Consider the following 17420-nt stretch of genomic DNA (forward strand, 5'->3'; position numbering starts at 1 on the left):
ATTATAATTCAAATTAATGACTGTGCTAATACATTTACGAATGTTTCACCGAAAATTTCTTCTGTATTTCATTACAAAAATTTTCAAACGTACACAAAACTGTGAAGTATTTTACAGCACCCATTTCCCTTCCTCCTAGAGTTTACAACTACTGCATCATATACTTCTATATCGTACTTCCATCCATTGATCTCTCCGTCTGTCCATTCACCTTTTTTGATGAATGCCAAAGTAAGTTGCTCACATCAGTGTGCTTTCCCTTTAAACACATCGCCCCATTTGCATTAATTGATCAGAGTTCAATATTTGCACACAGTTCTTTTCTCTTTTTAGGTAAAATTTACATAAAATGCAAAAAAAAGTGCCATTCGCTGATTTTTGAACAGAAGTATTTGGGTGATTTCACTGGAATATTCATAACATCTTGGTGAGGTTGGACCTGTTATTATATCCATTCTCCAGATGGGTAAAACTGGCCAGAGGAACTTATGGGGGCTTACAGCCAAAGGAAGTCACTTGAGGCCACATCTGGGGAGGTTGGGAGTTGCACGCCTACCTGCCGAGGCCTAACCCTACCTGCGGGGCTGCCTCCCTAAATCCTTTTTGGTCACGTGGATGTTTCCAGTGAATCAATCATGACTCCCTGCTCTGCATAGCAGTGCTGAAATCCTACTTCCTTCCCCACCTGACAACATTTCAGGTTTTCACACTTGCTCCAAAATTAGGGATAGTGATAACCTCGGAAGCTTTCTCCTGCAGCAGCTATGGGGCCTCAGACAAGACACAACCTCAGTGAGCCTCAGTTTCCACATCTGTAAAGCGGGAGGAAGAATAATAGAGCAAAACTCCTTGGGTGCTGTGTAGATCAAATAAGATACGTTCAAAACATTCAGGCAGGGTACAGGGTACCCCTTAATAAAGTTAAGTAGTACTGCTAAGATGACTGCTATTATCGTTGTTATTGAAGGATATGGTTGAGGCCCGGACCAGCTCCAGATGCTGCTGGGCCCTAGTGGTGAGCTCTCCCTCCTGGTCACTGCCAACCCTAGACCTTCTTTCTGGAAGGAGTTTGAGAGCTTGTGGTGATTCCCTGCGAAATGTGAGGCACTGGGGTCAGGCTGCAGCCCTGAAGACCTCCTGTGTCTCTCAGATACTCTCCTCTCCCAAATCCTCCCATTCTTAACACCACCCACCTCCCATCCACATTCATTCAACAAACTCTTGTTAAAGCCTGGTGTGCTTGGTTCTGTGCTGGACACTGAGAGTGTGGGTCCTAGAGCCGCACAGACATGGGTATAAGTCCCACCTCCACCCCTTCCCAGTTGAACATCAGTTCCATTTGTCCTAGAGTCAAAATGAATATAAAAATTTGATCATGCACACTGTGACTGTGGATACAAAATATGAGGGCACAATTCCTGAGTATTCCATGCATTCTCTAAATATTCCTTCAGTATTTACTAAAGCCCAAGTGCTTTCCAAGGTGCTGGGGATTCAGCAGTGAGAGAAAGAAAAAGAAAAGAAAGATGAAGCTCCTTGTCGGCCTTCTAGTGAGAAGAAACAAGGAGATGAACTTAGGCTGTCAACGGGGTAAGTGCTGGAGAAAGTTCGAGCGTTGCATGGAAGAGAGAGATGCTGTGGTGAAGATGGGCCCCTTTGAGGAGGTAACATTTGCAGTGAGACCTAAATGAAAGAAGGAGCCCACTGGGACAGTATGGGAAGAACATTCCAGTGAGAGCAAAGAGCAGTTTCAAAGCCATCAGGCAGCAGTAGGAGGGGCTTCCTGCCCTGTTTGAAGTGCTGTTTGGTGTTATCTTATCTCCATTAAGCCTTGGGACCTCACTCTCCCATTTCACTGATTTGGTAGCAGAAAGGGGATTTGAACTCAGGTATCTGTGGTCCTGGTCCATGCCGTGAACGCCTATTGGTTACCATGGCTACCCCTGCATTTGGCTCCTTCCCACATACAGACATTTCCTTCAATGGACCATCATTTATTCTGAGCACAAATGGGTGGTGCCAGGGACCCAGTGGTGTCCAAGACAGACCCATCCCCAGAGAGTAATGATGCAGACTGAACAGGGCTGGGACAGTGGAACGAGGGAGGGATGTTTGACTTGGCCTGGGGTTCAGGGAGGGCTTCCTGGCAGAAGAGGCGTTAGAGCTGGGATAGGATGGGGTTAGACCAATCCCAGGAATCTGTATTCCAGGCAAAGAGAATGCTACAGGCAACAGTCCAGAGTTTAGAAGAGCCTGGGATGTTCCCAAGATCTAACATAGTCACCGCCACCCGCTGAGTGGCCCCAGCATCTTCCCTTGGTATAAAGTCGAAACACTTCAGCTGGGCACCTGTCTGTTTCACTAATACATTCCCTCAATCATTAAACAAACTACATCCACAGAACAGAGTGCTGAGAGAAGTCAGATGGAATGAGACAGACGGGGAACTTGGCTGAGGGTCTGTTTCTGTAATAAATCAGGTGGTCAAGAAATACTGTTAGGGAAGAAAAATTAAGGTTCAGAAAGTATATAGGACAGGGCACCTTGCCGTCTATGGGGACAAACACGAATATATAGCAGCTTCTGTTTCAAATGCACCGAGTGTCTCTACAATAATGCATAGACGCTGCCCAAAGCGGTTGCTTTAAGAGAGGAAAATTGTAGCTTTGCAGTTCAGTGTGAGCACCATGGTTTGCTCAACTGTGAAATGGGAATAGTCGTAGTGTCTGCCTCAGAGATCATGGGGAAGTGAACCAAGTTTGTGTGTGTTAAGTAACTGTGGTGGTGCCTGGAAAACCACAGAGTCAGGGTGTCTTTAGCAGTGAAGACTTTTTGAGATCAACATTTTATCTAAAATAAAATCAAAAAGGCCTTTTTCATACTTTCCTTCACACACAGACTGGGCTCCCCTCCCAGGAGTGTTCAAGTCCCAGGCCCTCGGGCAGAGGGAGCCTGAGAGGCACCAGGCGGGCCCCAGCAGCTGGTTTCAGGGCCTGCAGTAGCAGCTGGCCTGGCTGGGGGCAGGGAAGCTTCTGGGAACCCTTCCAGTGGTCAAGGCCCCAGGGTATGAAGAAGCAGCCCAGGCAGGGAGGAGAGGTGCAAGGAGGAGGCTGCAGGGTTGAGGGACTCCTGAATCCCAGAACCTGCAGGGAGTGTGGGATGGGTCAGGCCAAAAGGTTAGCGTTTGTGGTTTGGTCCCAGATTGGACAGGAGTGTCCCACCCCCTGCCCTCCTCAGGTTTAGAGAAGAAAATATACCAACTGGTCTCAGGCAGCTCTTCTCCCACGCAGTCAAACCTCCTACCCAGATTCAGATTTCATTATTGGGAAAAAAAAAAAAAAGAGGAAAGGCCTGGGGCTCTGGGAAAGAGGTGAGAAAGACCAATAGGAGGCTGGACTGAGAAGTGAGAAATCTCGGCTCCCCAGAACAGAGAGGCTTTTCCTAGCCTCAATTTCCCACCTGTGAAATGGGTATCATTCTGGAGGGTGTCCTTGAAGGGTCCCCACCAGTAAGATGGCAAACTTCCGGCTTCTCTTCGGGGTCCTCAGTTCCCGCCAGCGCCACCTGAAGCCCAATCACCTCTCGCCCCCCTCCCAATCCCAGCACCTAGCCAACAGCCACCAGCCCCGTAGAAGTGACACCTCAATCAATTCATGCCCCTTCCTATATAACCCAGCACCTTTCCCAATAAAGCGGAACTCTCCGGTGAATTGCTGCTATGTGTCGCTCCTTTCCTTTCATTGGTGCTGAAACCCGGGAAACAGGACACCCCAACTGGGCCCTGTCTTCCCCCCGACACCAGCAGCAGCTTGCCGTCATCCTCTTTTTCCGGCGCTGGCCCATCACACTCACCACTCCTCTCTGGCCTTTAGGTAAGTTTTCCCCCAGGAGTGGGCCACTCTTCCCCAAGCTATCACAGTGCCATTGACCGTGATCATCCGGCAAGGCCCTGACACTCGGGGATGAGGAGGGAACTCTCCCCGCCTCAGGCCTTCACGGCTGCGGCAGACCCTCAAGCCCCTCCTCCGACAGCCATAAATCCCCGCCTCAAGCCTTTACGGCTGCAGCGGACCCTCAGGCCCCTACTCCAACAGTCATAAACGCATTCACCGTCCCTTCCAACAGTGCTGAAACATTTTAAGCAAAATTTCCCCGGGGTGGGCCACTCTTCCCCGAGCTATCGCAGTGCCATTGACCGTGATCGTCCAGCAAGGTCCTGACGCTCGGGGATGAGGAGGGAACTCTCCCCGCCTCAGGCCTTCAGGGCTGCGGCGGACCCTCAGGCCCCTCCTCCGACAGCCATAAATCCCCGCCTCAAGCATTCAAGGCTGCTGCGGACCCTCAGGTCCCCCCTCCAACAGCCATAAACCAGTTGACTCCTTTGCGGATGAGAACGCTCCCTTTCCCCGCCCCCTCCTCCTTCTGTTCCGTCCTCCGAAATCTGTTCTGCCTGCCGAAAACGCGTAGCGCTAGGTACCTCGTGACTCCGGCACTCTGCCTTCTTAGGGAAGTCTGGGTGACGACCCACACTTCCTAAGAAATTCCGACTCGTATACGAGTTTCCGCAGACCACCAAGGATCATCGGAGACGCCCTTTGTCTCCTTGCAGTCTGCTTCCAGTCCGAGGATCTCCATTCGTCTTCCCCTGTTTGTCTCCTTCTCTGTCCTTTAGCCATGGGAGCCTCCTCATCCCTCCCTGAAAGTTCACCTCTTGAATACCTGCTTAAGCATCTGGCTACCCTCTCGCTGACGCCTGATATAAAACCAAAACTTCTCCATAAATATTGCTCCCAAGATTGGCCGACATACCCCCCCTAGACAATAACAACCAATGGCCTGCAGGGGGAACTCTTGATCCTAACATCACTCGCCATCTTTTTAACTACTGCCAGCACCTGAAAAAAATGGAAGGAGATTCCCTATATCGAAGCTTTCCGCCTCCTCCTCCCCCTGCCCCCTCCCAAGTTCTCCTAGCCTGCAAGCCGCTGCCCCCACAGAAGCCTCCCGTTCACTCCCTTCCCCTTCTCCTACAACAGCACTTCTCCCTTCCTCCCCAACCATCTCCTCACCCATCTCACCTCCTCCACCTTCATTACCTGCAGATTAAGCCTGAGCCTTTCAGCCCCCCTTTAACTAGGTCCCAGGGGCCTCTCAGTCTTTGCCCTCATCACCTGTTTCTCCCGTTAGGGACCGCCTTTGTCTTCTCACATGTTTGTAGAGAGAATGGGAAAGCACCTTCCCCCATGTCTAAATGCAGCATGGGAAAGCACAAGCTTGAGAACAACCGGTGCAGTCCTTAGAAGTTATCTGTCCACAAAAACATGTGCAGTCCTTAGAAGAAATCTGTCCACAAAAACATATCTTGCCAAGAATCCTCACTCTGAAAATAGGGAGACCTTGAAGATGTGTAGAAACACCACCCCTGCTTCTAAATATGCCCTTCCCCCACTTGCGGATGTGGCAGGAATGGAGAACAAAGAACATTCTGTTTACGCATTCCATAAGCAATTAACTGGAGCCCTGCTGTAGCTCAGTTAGTAGAGCATGGGACTCTTAATTTCAGAGTCATGAGTTCAAGCCCAACTAGAGCGGCAGAAGTAAGCAGCTGGGCTGTTAGCTGGCAACACGTGGGTCCGATTCTATCTTTATTTATTTTTTTGCCCCCTTCTGCACTTCAGAACCTGCTCGACTAGGCACGGCTGGACCGTGTCACTCCCCCACAGACTGAGCCACAACCCTTCAGTCCCCCTCAGACTCAGTCCTGAGAGCCTCCCAAAATTATCACCCCCCACCGGAAGGTAGCAAAATCCAAAGGCATCGTGCGCGTTCACATCCCTTTCTCCTTAGGAGATTTAGCCCAACTAGAGAAACGCCTAAGTTCCTTTTCCACTGATCCCATGACATACATCAGGGAGTTTCAATGGACACTCCAGTCTTACAGCCTCACGCATCATGACATTTTCATGCTCCTGGCCAATACTTTCCTCCCTGAAGAGCTTAGACGAGTTTGAGACTTCGCCCAAACGCATGCTACCGAAACCAACAGGACTGACCCCACCTATTCCCCTGGCGCCACTACTGTCCCTGAACAAGACCCACACTGGGATTATAACACTGCCGTAAGTCTCCGCTCTTGAGATATTTTTGCCTCCTGCTTAATACCAGGTCTGAAAAAGGCAGCTCGTAAAGTAGTCAATTTTCAAAAGCTCCAAGACATAATTCAAAAGAGAGACGAAATCCCCTCCGAGTTCTTAGACAGACTCACTCAAGCCCTATTACAGTATACCAGCCTGGACCCAGAAACACCTGAAAGAAGACGTATCCTTATGACATACTTCCTAGCTCAAAGCTACCCCAACATTAAAGCTAAACTCAGTAAGTTACAACAGGGCCCCGCTACCTCCCAGACTGAGATCCTAACAGTGGCTTTTAAAGTCTTCCATAACAGGGAGGAGGAGAAAGAACGCCGTAAACAAAAAGCTAATCAGGCCAATTTCCAGATGATGGCCCAGCTGATAAAACCACAACCTGGGCGCCCCTCTACAAATAAGCCCCCCCCCCCAGGAGCTTGTTTCAAGTGTGGAAAAGAGGGACATTGGTCAAGGGCGTGCCCCTCCCCCAGATCTCCAACCACCCCATACCCCAGATGCCACAAAATGGGCCACTGGGGATCTGATTGCCCAACCACACGAAGGGGAGGCTGGATGAACAACCCCCATCCTAAACCCGCCGTAGTGGGGCTGGCAGAAGAAGATTGATGGGGCCCGGGAGCTTCTCGCCCAACCATTTCCATCACCAAACAGGAGCCCAGGGTTACTTTAACAGTAGACAGTCGCCCCATCTCCTTCCTCCTAGATACAGGAGCCACCTTCTCACTCTTGTGAGAATACCGGAGCCCTACCATGCCAGCCATTACTCCTATAGTCGGGGTAGGAGGTAAACAGATTTTCCATTCAAACACCCCCCCCCCTTTTTATTCACAATCCTAGACAATCCCATACCTTTCTCCCACTCCTTCCTGGTTATGCTCCAGTGTCCCATCCCTTTACTAGGACGAGACATCCTTTCCCTCCTCCACGTTTCCATAACTATATCCACTCCCACAGCCCCCAGTACTCGCTTTCTGATGGCCCTCATAGCCGACGACACCCCTTTACCCAAAGAAAGCTCCATTTCCGCCCTCATACACCCTGTAAATCCCAAAGTTTGGGACATTACAAGCCCCTCTGTGGCCCTATGTCCCCCTGCATCTATCAAATTACGTGACCCCTCTCAGTATATCTCTCAGGCCCAATACCCCCTAACCACTTCAGCCCTCATAGGTCTCCAACCCATCATTCAAGATCTCTTAAACAAAAATTACCTCAGACCCACTCACTCCCCATTTAATACCCCCATATAAGCTGTTAAAAAAAACCAACAGATCTTACCGCTTTGTCCAAGACCTTCGCCTCATCAACATAGCCGTTGTCCCTATCCATCAATTAGTTCCAAATCCATACAGCCTTTTATCACAGATCCCTGCCTCAGCATCCCACTTCTCAGTCCTAGATCTCAAGGACCCATTTTTCTATCCCTCTAGACCCCTGCACCTGGACGGACCCATACACAAGACATTCTGAACAACTCACTTGGACAGTTTTCCCACAAAGCTTCCGAGATAGTCCCCATATTTTTAGACAGGTCCTAGCTCAGGACCTCAAACAGTTTCATCATGATCACACCAAGTCCACCTTATTACAATACATGGACAATCTTCTACTCTGCAGTCTCTCGTGAGAACAGTCTCAACTTGACACTGCCTCCCTACTTAACCTTCTAGCTTCCAGAAGTTACCAAGTATCCCTTGTCAAAGCTCAAATCTCTTCCCCTTCTGTCACTTACCTTAGATTCCTTCTATCTCAACAAAGAAAGTCCATTACCTTAGACAGAAAATAGCTCCTCTCCGACCTGCCCATTCCCAAAACCAAGACAGAAATCCTTTCCTTTCTAAGCCTAGCTGGATATTTTAGAGCATAGATCCCTAACTTCTCCCTGATTACTGTAGGCAAGACCCCTATACGACCTCAGCAAGAGCCCCCCTAAAAAACCATTATCCTCCTCACCCCGACACTCCTACATTAAGCTCCATCAAGCCCTTGTAGAAGAACCAGCTCTCCATCTTCCTGATTTGTCGAAGCCCTTCTCATTATACATTCATGAGAGGTCCAGTCAAGCTCTAGGAGTCCTAAGCCAATATTATGGCCCATCCTTTGCCCCAGTAGCTTATCTCTCCAAGCAATTAGACCCCACAGTTCAGGGATGGGCCCCCTGCCTACGAACATTAGCCGCTAGACAGCTCTAGCAGAAAGAAGCTCATAAACTGACATTAAGGGTGCCCCTTAAAATTCTGTCCCCACATCACCTAAAAGATCGCTTAACCTACAAAAGTTTACAGACTCTCCCTCCCTCCAGACTCCTCACCTTACTGTCCTCTTTCCTCCAAAATCCCATTCACCCCCTTTGCCATCCATATCCGAATCATGATTTTTTCCTTCTTTACTGCTCTCTCGCTTTTTTCCCTCATTCCTATTGTCTTCCCCACCACCCCAGCCTCCTTTGTACGGCGATTCAAAGTCAGACAGACTTACACACAGCATCAAACAAAAGTTACTGCCCTCATTGCCACACCAGACTGCCCTCTGAAAAGCTGCTCTGAGCCTTTATACCTCCACTTTCCTCCCTCCACCGAAGTGTTCACTAGCAGCTACCCTCATTCTCCCTACCTCTGCTTCCTCTATGACCAAAAACAAGCCTATTGCAGGCGATGGCCAGACACCTACAGGAGATGTCCCTAGTAGTCTTGCGCCATTCACTACATGGGTAACTTCCAGTACCCACAGTATTACTCCTCAAACTGTTTCATGAAATATCCCAACGGCTCATTCTCCTTATCAATCCCAGATCCCTGGGACTCTCGATGGGCTGCCAGAGTCACAGCCTCAGTTTACTACGGGGGATCCTCGACCCCCCACGGTACCCTTCATATCTCTTGAAAGTATATTCCGTCTCATTCCCAGATCTCTCAAGTTGCATCAGATATCAGACATTCCGAAAAAGTCTTTATCCAAACTCTTGACGGCGCCTCTTCATCTTCTTATCCCCACCCCTCTTCCAATTTCTCCTACTCTTCATTACAGCACATTCAGGACACCACCATCTTTCTCAACCACACCCTTAACACAGCCAATTGTTTCTTGTGTGCATCACTACAGCGCCCACTGCTGGCCACCGTGCCCCTTAATATTTCCAACTACTCCTTCCATGCAGAAAGACAATCCCTCTGCCCCCTGGCAGACATACCCCTATGGGAACCAGAATACGTAGATAATCTCACCATCCACCACTGTGTAGGCCCAACTCCACCCACCTCCAGCGCACTTCACTGCCTCTCTATCTACACCCCTACCTCCGGCTCTAAGACTTTTACACAACCGGGACACTTCTTTTGGTGTAATGGCAGTCTTTTCAACTCACTGCCTCTCAACTCCAATACACCCTGCATTCTCGTCACCCTAATCCCACAGTTTACACTTTACAGCATGGCAGAATTCCTTGAGCTCCAACCTCCCTTGCCCTCGTGCACAAAAAGAGCTGCTTTCCTTCCCATCATGGTCGGTATCTCTTAGATCACCTCAGCCATTAGAGCAAGGTTTTCGGGAGAAGCCTTGGGTCACTCTCTATGGGCAGTAGACATCTCAACGCCAAACTTGAGGTAGCCCTGACATCCACTGCCGATTCCCTAGCCTCTCTCCAAAGACAAGTCACTTGGCTAGCTAAGGTCACCCTTCAAAACCGGCGGGCCCTAGATCTGCTTACAGCAGAGAAGGGCAGCACCTGCGTCTTCCTCCAAGAAGAGTGCTGCTATTACATCAATGAATCCGGCATTGTAGAAACTGACATTACCAAACTCACCGACCTTGCCTCCAGTCTCCACTCTGCTTCCAATTCCAACCCATTCTCGTCAATACTAACAAACACCCTCCTCACCTGGCTCTGGCCCATTGCAGGCCCCATAATAATCATTCTTCTCGCCTGTCTCTTCTTACCCTGTATAATAAAGTTCATCAAATCCCAAGTCGGAAAAATCTCTAATCAAGCTTTCAACCAGTTTTTACTCAGGAACTACCAGCTTCTGGCCACAGAAGATCCCTCACCCTCATGTGACCTCCTCATCACATGCTGAGATAGACCCCTCTCTCCACTAGAAACTGTTCCTGGAAACAATGGCTGCAGACGCCTGGCTCCTGACACCCATATCCTCTTAGCACCATTGGAATCAACAGATCCTCAACCTATGGTTACAGGGAACCTTCATTGATTTCCAAACCTAAAGAAGTCCACATCTACTCATCCTTACTGTGGGGAGTCCTATCAACCCTTTCCTCCCAATCCTCAAGCCCTCACTCCCTTCTCCGCCCCCGTTCAGCAGGAAGCAGTCAGAGAGAAAGCAACGTCCACAAACCCATAGAGGAGAAAGGGGGGAATGAAGGGTCCCCACCAGTAAGATGGCAAACTTCCGGCTTCTCTTCGGGGTCCTCAGTTCCCGCCGGCGCCACCTGAAGCCCAATCACCTCTCGCCCCCCTCCCAATCCCAGCACCTAGCCAACAGCCAACAGCCCGTAGAAGTGACACCTCAATCAATTCGTGCCCCTTCCTATATAACCCAGCACCTTTCCCTAATAAAGCGGAACTCTCCGGTGAATTGCTGCCCTGTGTCGCTCCTTTCCTTTCAGTCCTCCTGGAGAAGACTGGTGTCTGACAACAGGTCGGGATTGAACAACGTCCAGGCCTTCAGCCTTCTCCATCAGACCTGTGATCAGGAGCCCCCAGAGGATATGGCCTCTCCTCCTCCCTCAGATGTGCATCTGTGTGTTCAGCAAATGTTTTATGAGCACCTTCTGTGAGCCCAGTCCTGCACTGGGTGGTACTGGGTACCCAGCCATGACTGATACAGGCCTAGCCCCTGCCACCCTGGTTTCATAGTCCAGTGAGGGGACAGACAGTGATGACCCAGAGAAGCGTTGGCACGGAGGAGCTCAGAGGGGAAGCCCATCCGGGGAAGACAGGACAAGAAGGGCTTCCTAGAGGAGGGGGCATGTGAACTACATTTTGAAGGATGTCAGAACTGATCAGTGAAGGTAAGAGGAAAAGGGCATAGGCGGAGGACACAGGTGAGAAATGTATGGAACCAAGAATAGTCCCATTTGGTTGGAGAGGAAAATTCAAGGGGAAATCTGCCAAGAAATGAGGTTGGTGTGGTGGGGATGGGCCATATCAGGTAGGAGAAATAAAAAGGCTGAAGTTAAAACCATTCACTGAACATGTTTTACCAAAGTGTCTGGCCCTGTGGTGGGTCCTGCTGGGGTTACAGTGATGGCCAAGGTGGGCTCCGCCCTGTCCTCTCGGAGTTCATCACCTGTGTCACTGTTTCTCAAACTTCCTGTCTCACAACCCCCTTTGCACGTTAGAATGCAGATTCCTGGGCTCCAAGGCTACTTCAAAATGGAGGGAAGTAAATTCCTACCACCTGCCGAGTAGGAGAGGAGAATGCAAATATTGGTGAACATCCCTATAGGCGGTCACACTTTGCTGATTCTAGAATTCTGCTCCTTTGATCAGAGTCCAGGGGTTCTTAGTACACTCTGGTTACCTATATTTTCAAACTTCCTGTGTTAACCTATTGGTAAGACAGGAAATAAAGTAATTGCTCTCAAGTATCTAATTAGAAAAATATTAAATATCAGAGCATATTGCAGAAGTTCGTTGTTTCATGAAATTTTAATTCACGTGTGTGTGATCATGCTTGTACATACACGTACTATGTTGTAAGTAATATATACATTCTGCTGTGTGTTAAGAGTCTTCAATTCAAAACAGTTTGAAAACTGTAGGCTACTGGCCCTATGATCTGATCCACTCCGAGCTTCTAAGTCCTTTCTCGTCCTCCCTTTTTTCCACACACCTTTCTCTTCACTTAACGGACATCAGATTTTTACTCAGAAATGCCCTGAGCAGTCCTCCAGACCCTCAGGCTGGGTCAGATTTCCCTCCAGTCTCCTGCAACCCCCTGGACTCCCTCCATCCCAGCCCTGTCCGTTCTGGGTGATTCATGGTCTGTCCCCTTGTAAGTCCAGGGAGAGGAAATCCCAGGGCAAAATACCTCTAAGAACCGAAATCAGTCAAAGGGAGAAATAAAGTTTAAAACCCATTTATTGTTTACAAACTGCAATGCAGGGCTACCTCTCTCCTCGGCTCTGGAAGAACCAAGCCAGTAAACAACCCAGCTCCTCCCTTTAACTCTCAGATTCAGCCACACCCACGGCTGCCCAGGTAATTACTCATTGACATGGAGATGAACTTCCGTCAGCCCCTGAGGATATGCAAATGACCCAAAGCCTGGAGAGATATTCTGGAAATGTTACAATTTTACCCACAGGCCACCCATCCAGAAATCTCGCTTTACAATCTACTTGTTCCCCTTCTTCTGTTGGATTCCCCTGAGGAAGGCGCTGCCCCAAATCACTCACCAAAGACGTTTCTTGATGCAACAAGCAAGAGGAATTTATTCGGAAGCCAACTAGTTGGGGTCCAAGTCAGCCCGTCCAGCAGGTCTCAACGAGGACCCTGAGTACTTACAACTAAGTGGTTATATAGGATTTTCTGACGCATTCAGCCCTAGAGATTTACCATGGTTACAGATTATGTTGTAGTAACAAGATAACAATACTACATAGCAAGATAACAATACTACAAAGGCAGTAATTTTTCAAACCTACGATTTCTGGGTTAGTGCCACGTCCTGGGGGTGTAGCAAGGTAGGGTCAGCTTTTATGCTTAACTAACCGAAAGGTTAGCGCTGCCAGCAGTCATGATTGATTAACTTGTTTTTCCAGAGGAGTTACCTGGTTTCAGTTGTTCCCTCTGAGTCATATATCAGAATGGCTTTTTTGGGCTTCAAGATGGCCACTCTTAAGCTAACTTATTTCTCAGGGAGGTTGGGGTCCTACATTCCCCACTTCTTTTTCTGAACATTCTAATCATGGAATGTTGGTTTCTTCTTGTTGTGTGAGGGTATGATACTGTTGTCTCAGCATTAGCACCTGCACAGCACTTACTCTTTCTCTAATAAAGGTTATTACTCGATTTAAAATGCAGGGACTTAAGGTGAGGAGCAATATTAAAATAAGCAGGGGTCCTGCCAAAGTGGATATTAGAGTTGTAAGCCATGGGGATCTAGAAAACCAGGATTCAAACAGGCTCTGGTTAGCTTCTCGTTCTCGCTTTCGCTGATTTAATCTTTCTCTTAATTTAGACATTGAGTCTCTTACTACTCCAGTATGGTCTGCATAGAAGCAGCACTCTTCCTTTAGAGCTGCACACAATCTACTTTCTTTTAGAAATAGTAAATCTAACTCTCGTCTATTTTGTAGCACTACTTCAGAGAGAGGTTAGGGACTTTTCAAGTTTAGAAATAGACTGTTCTATAGTTCTCAAATCTTCACCGATAGCTATTCTTAGTCCTTCATAATGTTGGTTTCCTTGTATAATTGCAGCTGCCCCTGGTCCTACTCCGGCTGCGACTCTTACTCTTAGTAATACAGCTAGAGTGAGTGAGACTGGCTCTCTTTTATACCTTAGTTTAGGTTCTAATTCTGCCACGAATGATAAGTCATCATGATACATTAGTCTGGGTACTAACTGGACCATGATACAGAAATCACGGGAGGAGTTGAAGGCAGAAGTAGAGACACATGGGGTCACTCCAGTGTTACAAGCCCACCATCTCTTGGGAGGAGGGATTAAATACCTGTTTTTACCAGGGAAGGCTATGGGTATGGTCTCATTCTTTCTTCTACAGATAGAGACTCTAGCTGCTGCTAGGGAAAAGGGGCGATGACCGCTCTGGCTGCTTCGTGCTGAGAAGGGGGCGCAGTAAAGGGTGCAGCTAGGTCTCCATCACTGGTCAGTTGAGAGGGCTTCAGAAGGCTGGCGCTTCTATTCTGGGTTTCATTTTTATTACTATTTGCAGTTTTGTGGCTTCTAGGCAAGATAAAACAAATTGTGTTATTAGGTTATGTAGCAACATCTGGAGTTGGATTTTTTATTCTGGAAGGAGGCTACATTATTGAAATGATACTTCTCTCTAAAATCACTCTCATTTTTACTAGAAGTAACTAGGTTAAGAAAATAATTAACAGCTGGCTTGATTATTTGCACAGGTGCAGCAAGAAGAGCAATTGATTACACAGGCTCTTTTAAATATGCTTTGCTGGAACTTTTTGTAAGGAATTTCAGATTGAACTTTTAAAGGCCTCCTGAGGCCAGACAGCCAAGCCAGACTTGCCATCAGGCTTTACCTGCAGTACCTGTAGATTTGGATGAATTCTTCTCTTCTCGAGGTCTCTGCACCTGCCAGGAAGTGACCTTCTTTACTCACCTGGTAAGGCTGCTGGGAACTCTGTAAGCAAGGTACCAGGCCAGTTCTTCCAAGGGGCTTTGTTGGCTTTATAAAGTCAATCTTAGTTCTTTAAAGTTGTTCACATCTGAGTCTATGCACATGTTTCTCAGGTATGACATTCCAGTCAAAGCCCTGGTAGTATAACCAGTGTTCTTAAGTAGTCTTCTCACAAGGAAAGCAGATTCTTATTGAACTCGTGCAAATAAACATACTGCCATGGAATACAAAAACAGTCACTGAAAGTTTTTAAACTCTGGAGGGATCAAGTAGAGAGAAGGATGTTTCAATTCTGCTCATAAAGATAGTCATTTACTAAACTGTTGTCAGTTTAAGAGAACAAGGTTAAAACACTTTACCAGCAACATTTGAAACAAAAAGACACAAAATCATTTTCTTTAGTTTATGTAATCTTATGTAACTAATACCTGTTCTGCTGAAATCTAGTTCTTTACCAGTTTAGGGATAATACTATAAATGACAAAAGACTTACAAATGACAATGGTCAAAGATCTGATGAGAGCTTACTGTAAAACAGTTGACATAAGGAAATTCTGATATTTCTGTAATACAAAACATTTAGTAACAAAGTTTAGCATCATTCTCTTTGACAGTGCTTTCCTGGTAAATAAATATATATATATCAGATAAATAAGCCAAATTAGTCAAATACTTTCTCTAGTGAGAAAAAATTCTTCTGACATGTTCCAGGGGCCCTCTGGAAAATATCAGAGTTAACTAGAGGTAAAAGCACCTTTTTGCATTTAATTTTTTTAGAACTATCATTACACATTTATTGTCTATATACTCAGCACAGTAAACAAGATATCTTAAAAAGTGGGGCAGCAGGGGAGACTGCTGCTGTCAATTTTTAAAGACAACATACAGAAAGTCAAACTAATTCTAGGTTACTAAGCATTCTTGAGAGAATGGTAGCAGATGGTAGATTCTTCTGCTTTCATCTTCAGGAGGGGAAAAAAGCTACAATAAGAATTCATATTTAGCTGAAAGAACTGTCTAAACTCAAGGCAGAGTATAATATCACCAGGCATACAAAAGACTTGTTAGAGATACATACAAAGAATGAATATGGCTATAGTCAAATTCAACTTAAAAGTTTAAGCAGAATCTCAAATTTAAATGTCTCTTTCTTTCACACAGATATTCAGATATGACCAGAAATATGATTTGAGATGAAAGAGATCAGGCATTTTACTTCTTCATTTAGGGACTGAGAAATGATGACCTTTGGCTTACAATCAATAGCTTACAAACAGTGAAAATAATAAGAACATAACTCAGCATAAGTGTCTAAGACCAGATACAAAAAAGCAGAGAAAGTGCTTAAGTTTACAGGTTTTCCCTGAAAGCTTCAAGAATGTTTTACTCTTTAATAGTAGATATAAGCTGCTATGCAAATTCTATTAAAAGCTCTAAGATTATTTGCATTAAAAAATATGGAGAGTCCCCCATGTTTTTTTTTTAAAACATACAGCATATAAATTAAACAAGAAGACCTGGTGGTTCTCAAAAAATCTATTACAACTTTTCTCAAAAGTGGTCACACGTTCGTCTATCTAAACTTTTACAGTGAAACCTGTTTTTCTGGGAGAAACATAATCTTGTCCAGATTCTACAGTTTAATAAATTTTGGTTTGTTAACTAAGTGCATTTAATCAGCTGAAAAAAGCTTTGTTACTATTCTGCTTAGGAATTCAATTTTTCAGGCCATGCAATTATTTTTAATAACAAAATATTTCAAAGGCAAATAAAGGTTATACAGTTGTTAACAAACTTTAGCTTTTAGTCCCTTTAACATTACGATTTCATGGCAACTCACTGAGACTTTAAGCATGAGAAACTGCTGTGATCTTTCAACATAGAGAAATGCCCTCTCTATCACTTTAAGCAGTTCTAACCAGAACTCAAAACTATTAGAAACTTCAAGCTCCAGTGAACACTGAGAAGCAGGACACTGCAAACTGTCAAACCAACATTTCCTAGACTGACAAACTTACGAACACATTCTACAATTTCTGCAACCATGAGCTTCACAGCACAATCTCCCAGCAAACACAGAGCACATCTTCTCAACTTAACAAAACTCTAAGGCTTTAAGTTACTACAAAGATTCTCAGGCTGCAGGTAGGCATACACACTGCAACACACAATTAAAAAGGTGTTCACTTGCCACACTTATCCAGTTCACTTACCTGCAACAACTATGCTAGCCTACTCACAAGACCCCCACTGAACACTAGACAAAGCCAAGCTTCTAAGCATTCTATTCTTAAAAGATTTAGCAGATAACATGACTCAAATGACTCTAGGTAAACTCAGGCAGCCGACAACTACCAGGACATGCCCGTCTCAGGCAAACCCAAATTAGCATTAATGCTTAACACTTTTTTATCAGGTTTTCTGGAAGTTTTAGAACACTCAATTTTCACAAGCGCTTGTCTTTAAATCAATTTCATTAATACCATCCGGAGGTAGAAAGATATATTCATTTACACACTTAGGGGGTTGTCTGAGTCTGTCCCATTGTCAGTATAACAATTATTAGGCACATGAAAGACACAAAAAACAGAGACACACACAGATTAGACACACAGCGGCCGCTTTTTGTTTTTTTTTTCCTCAGATTTTCAAACAGAAACCGAAAGGAATCAGAGGGTTGATATTCCTGGCGCCTGAAAATCATCCCTATCTCATCAGATTTACCTTGCCAGAAAAACAGACGGGAGGCTACCAGGCGTCCCTGGCCTCCCAACCTCCCCGAGGCGTCCCTCAGGGTTGCAGCCTGCGGTGCTCCTAGTACGTCTACCGACCGCAGTCTCGACCCCTTTACAGGATCGGGACAGCTGCCAGACAGTGGGTACCCCTTTACAGAATTCTGACCGGTCTCACTGAAAACAGAAGA

The 17420-nt window shown here is 46.4% G+C and overlaps 1 protein-coding gene across 1 annotated transcript in view; it reads left to right on the forward strand.

The window, feature by feature from the left end:
- Window positions 1-17420, forward strand: part of LOC140849964 (lanC-like protein 2) — a 202945-nt gene that overhangs the window by 36836 nt on the left and 148689 nt on the right. The gene's annotated exons all lie outside the window — the stretch shown is intronic.

The sequence above is a fragment of the Manis javanica genome, chromosome 6, assembly GCF_040802235.1.
Source record: "Manis javanica isolate MJ-LG chromosome 6, MJ_LKY, whole genome shotgun sequence".
Taxonomy (NCBI): domain Eukaryota; kingdom Metazoa; phylum Chordata; class Mammalia; order Pholidota; family Manidae; genus Manis; species Manis javanica.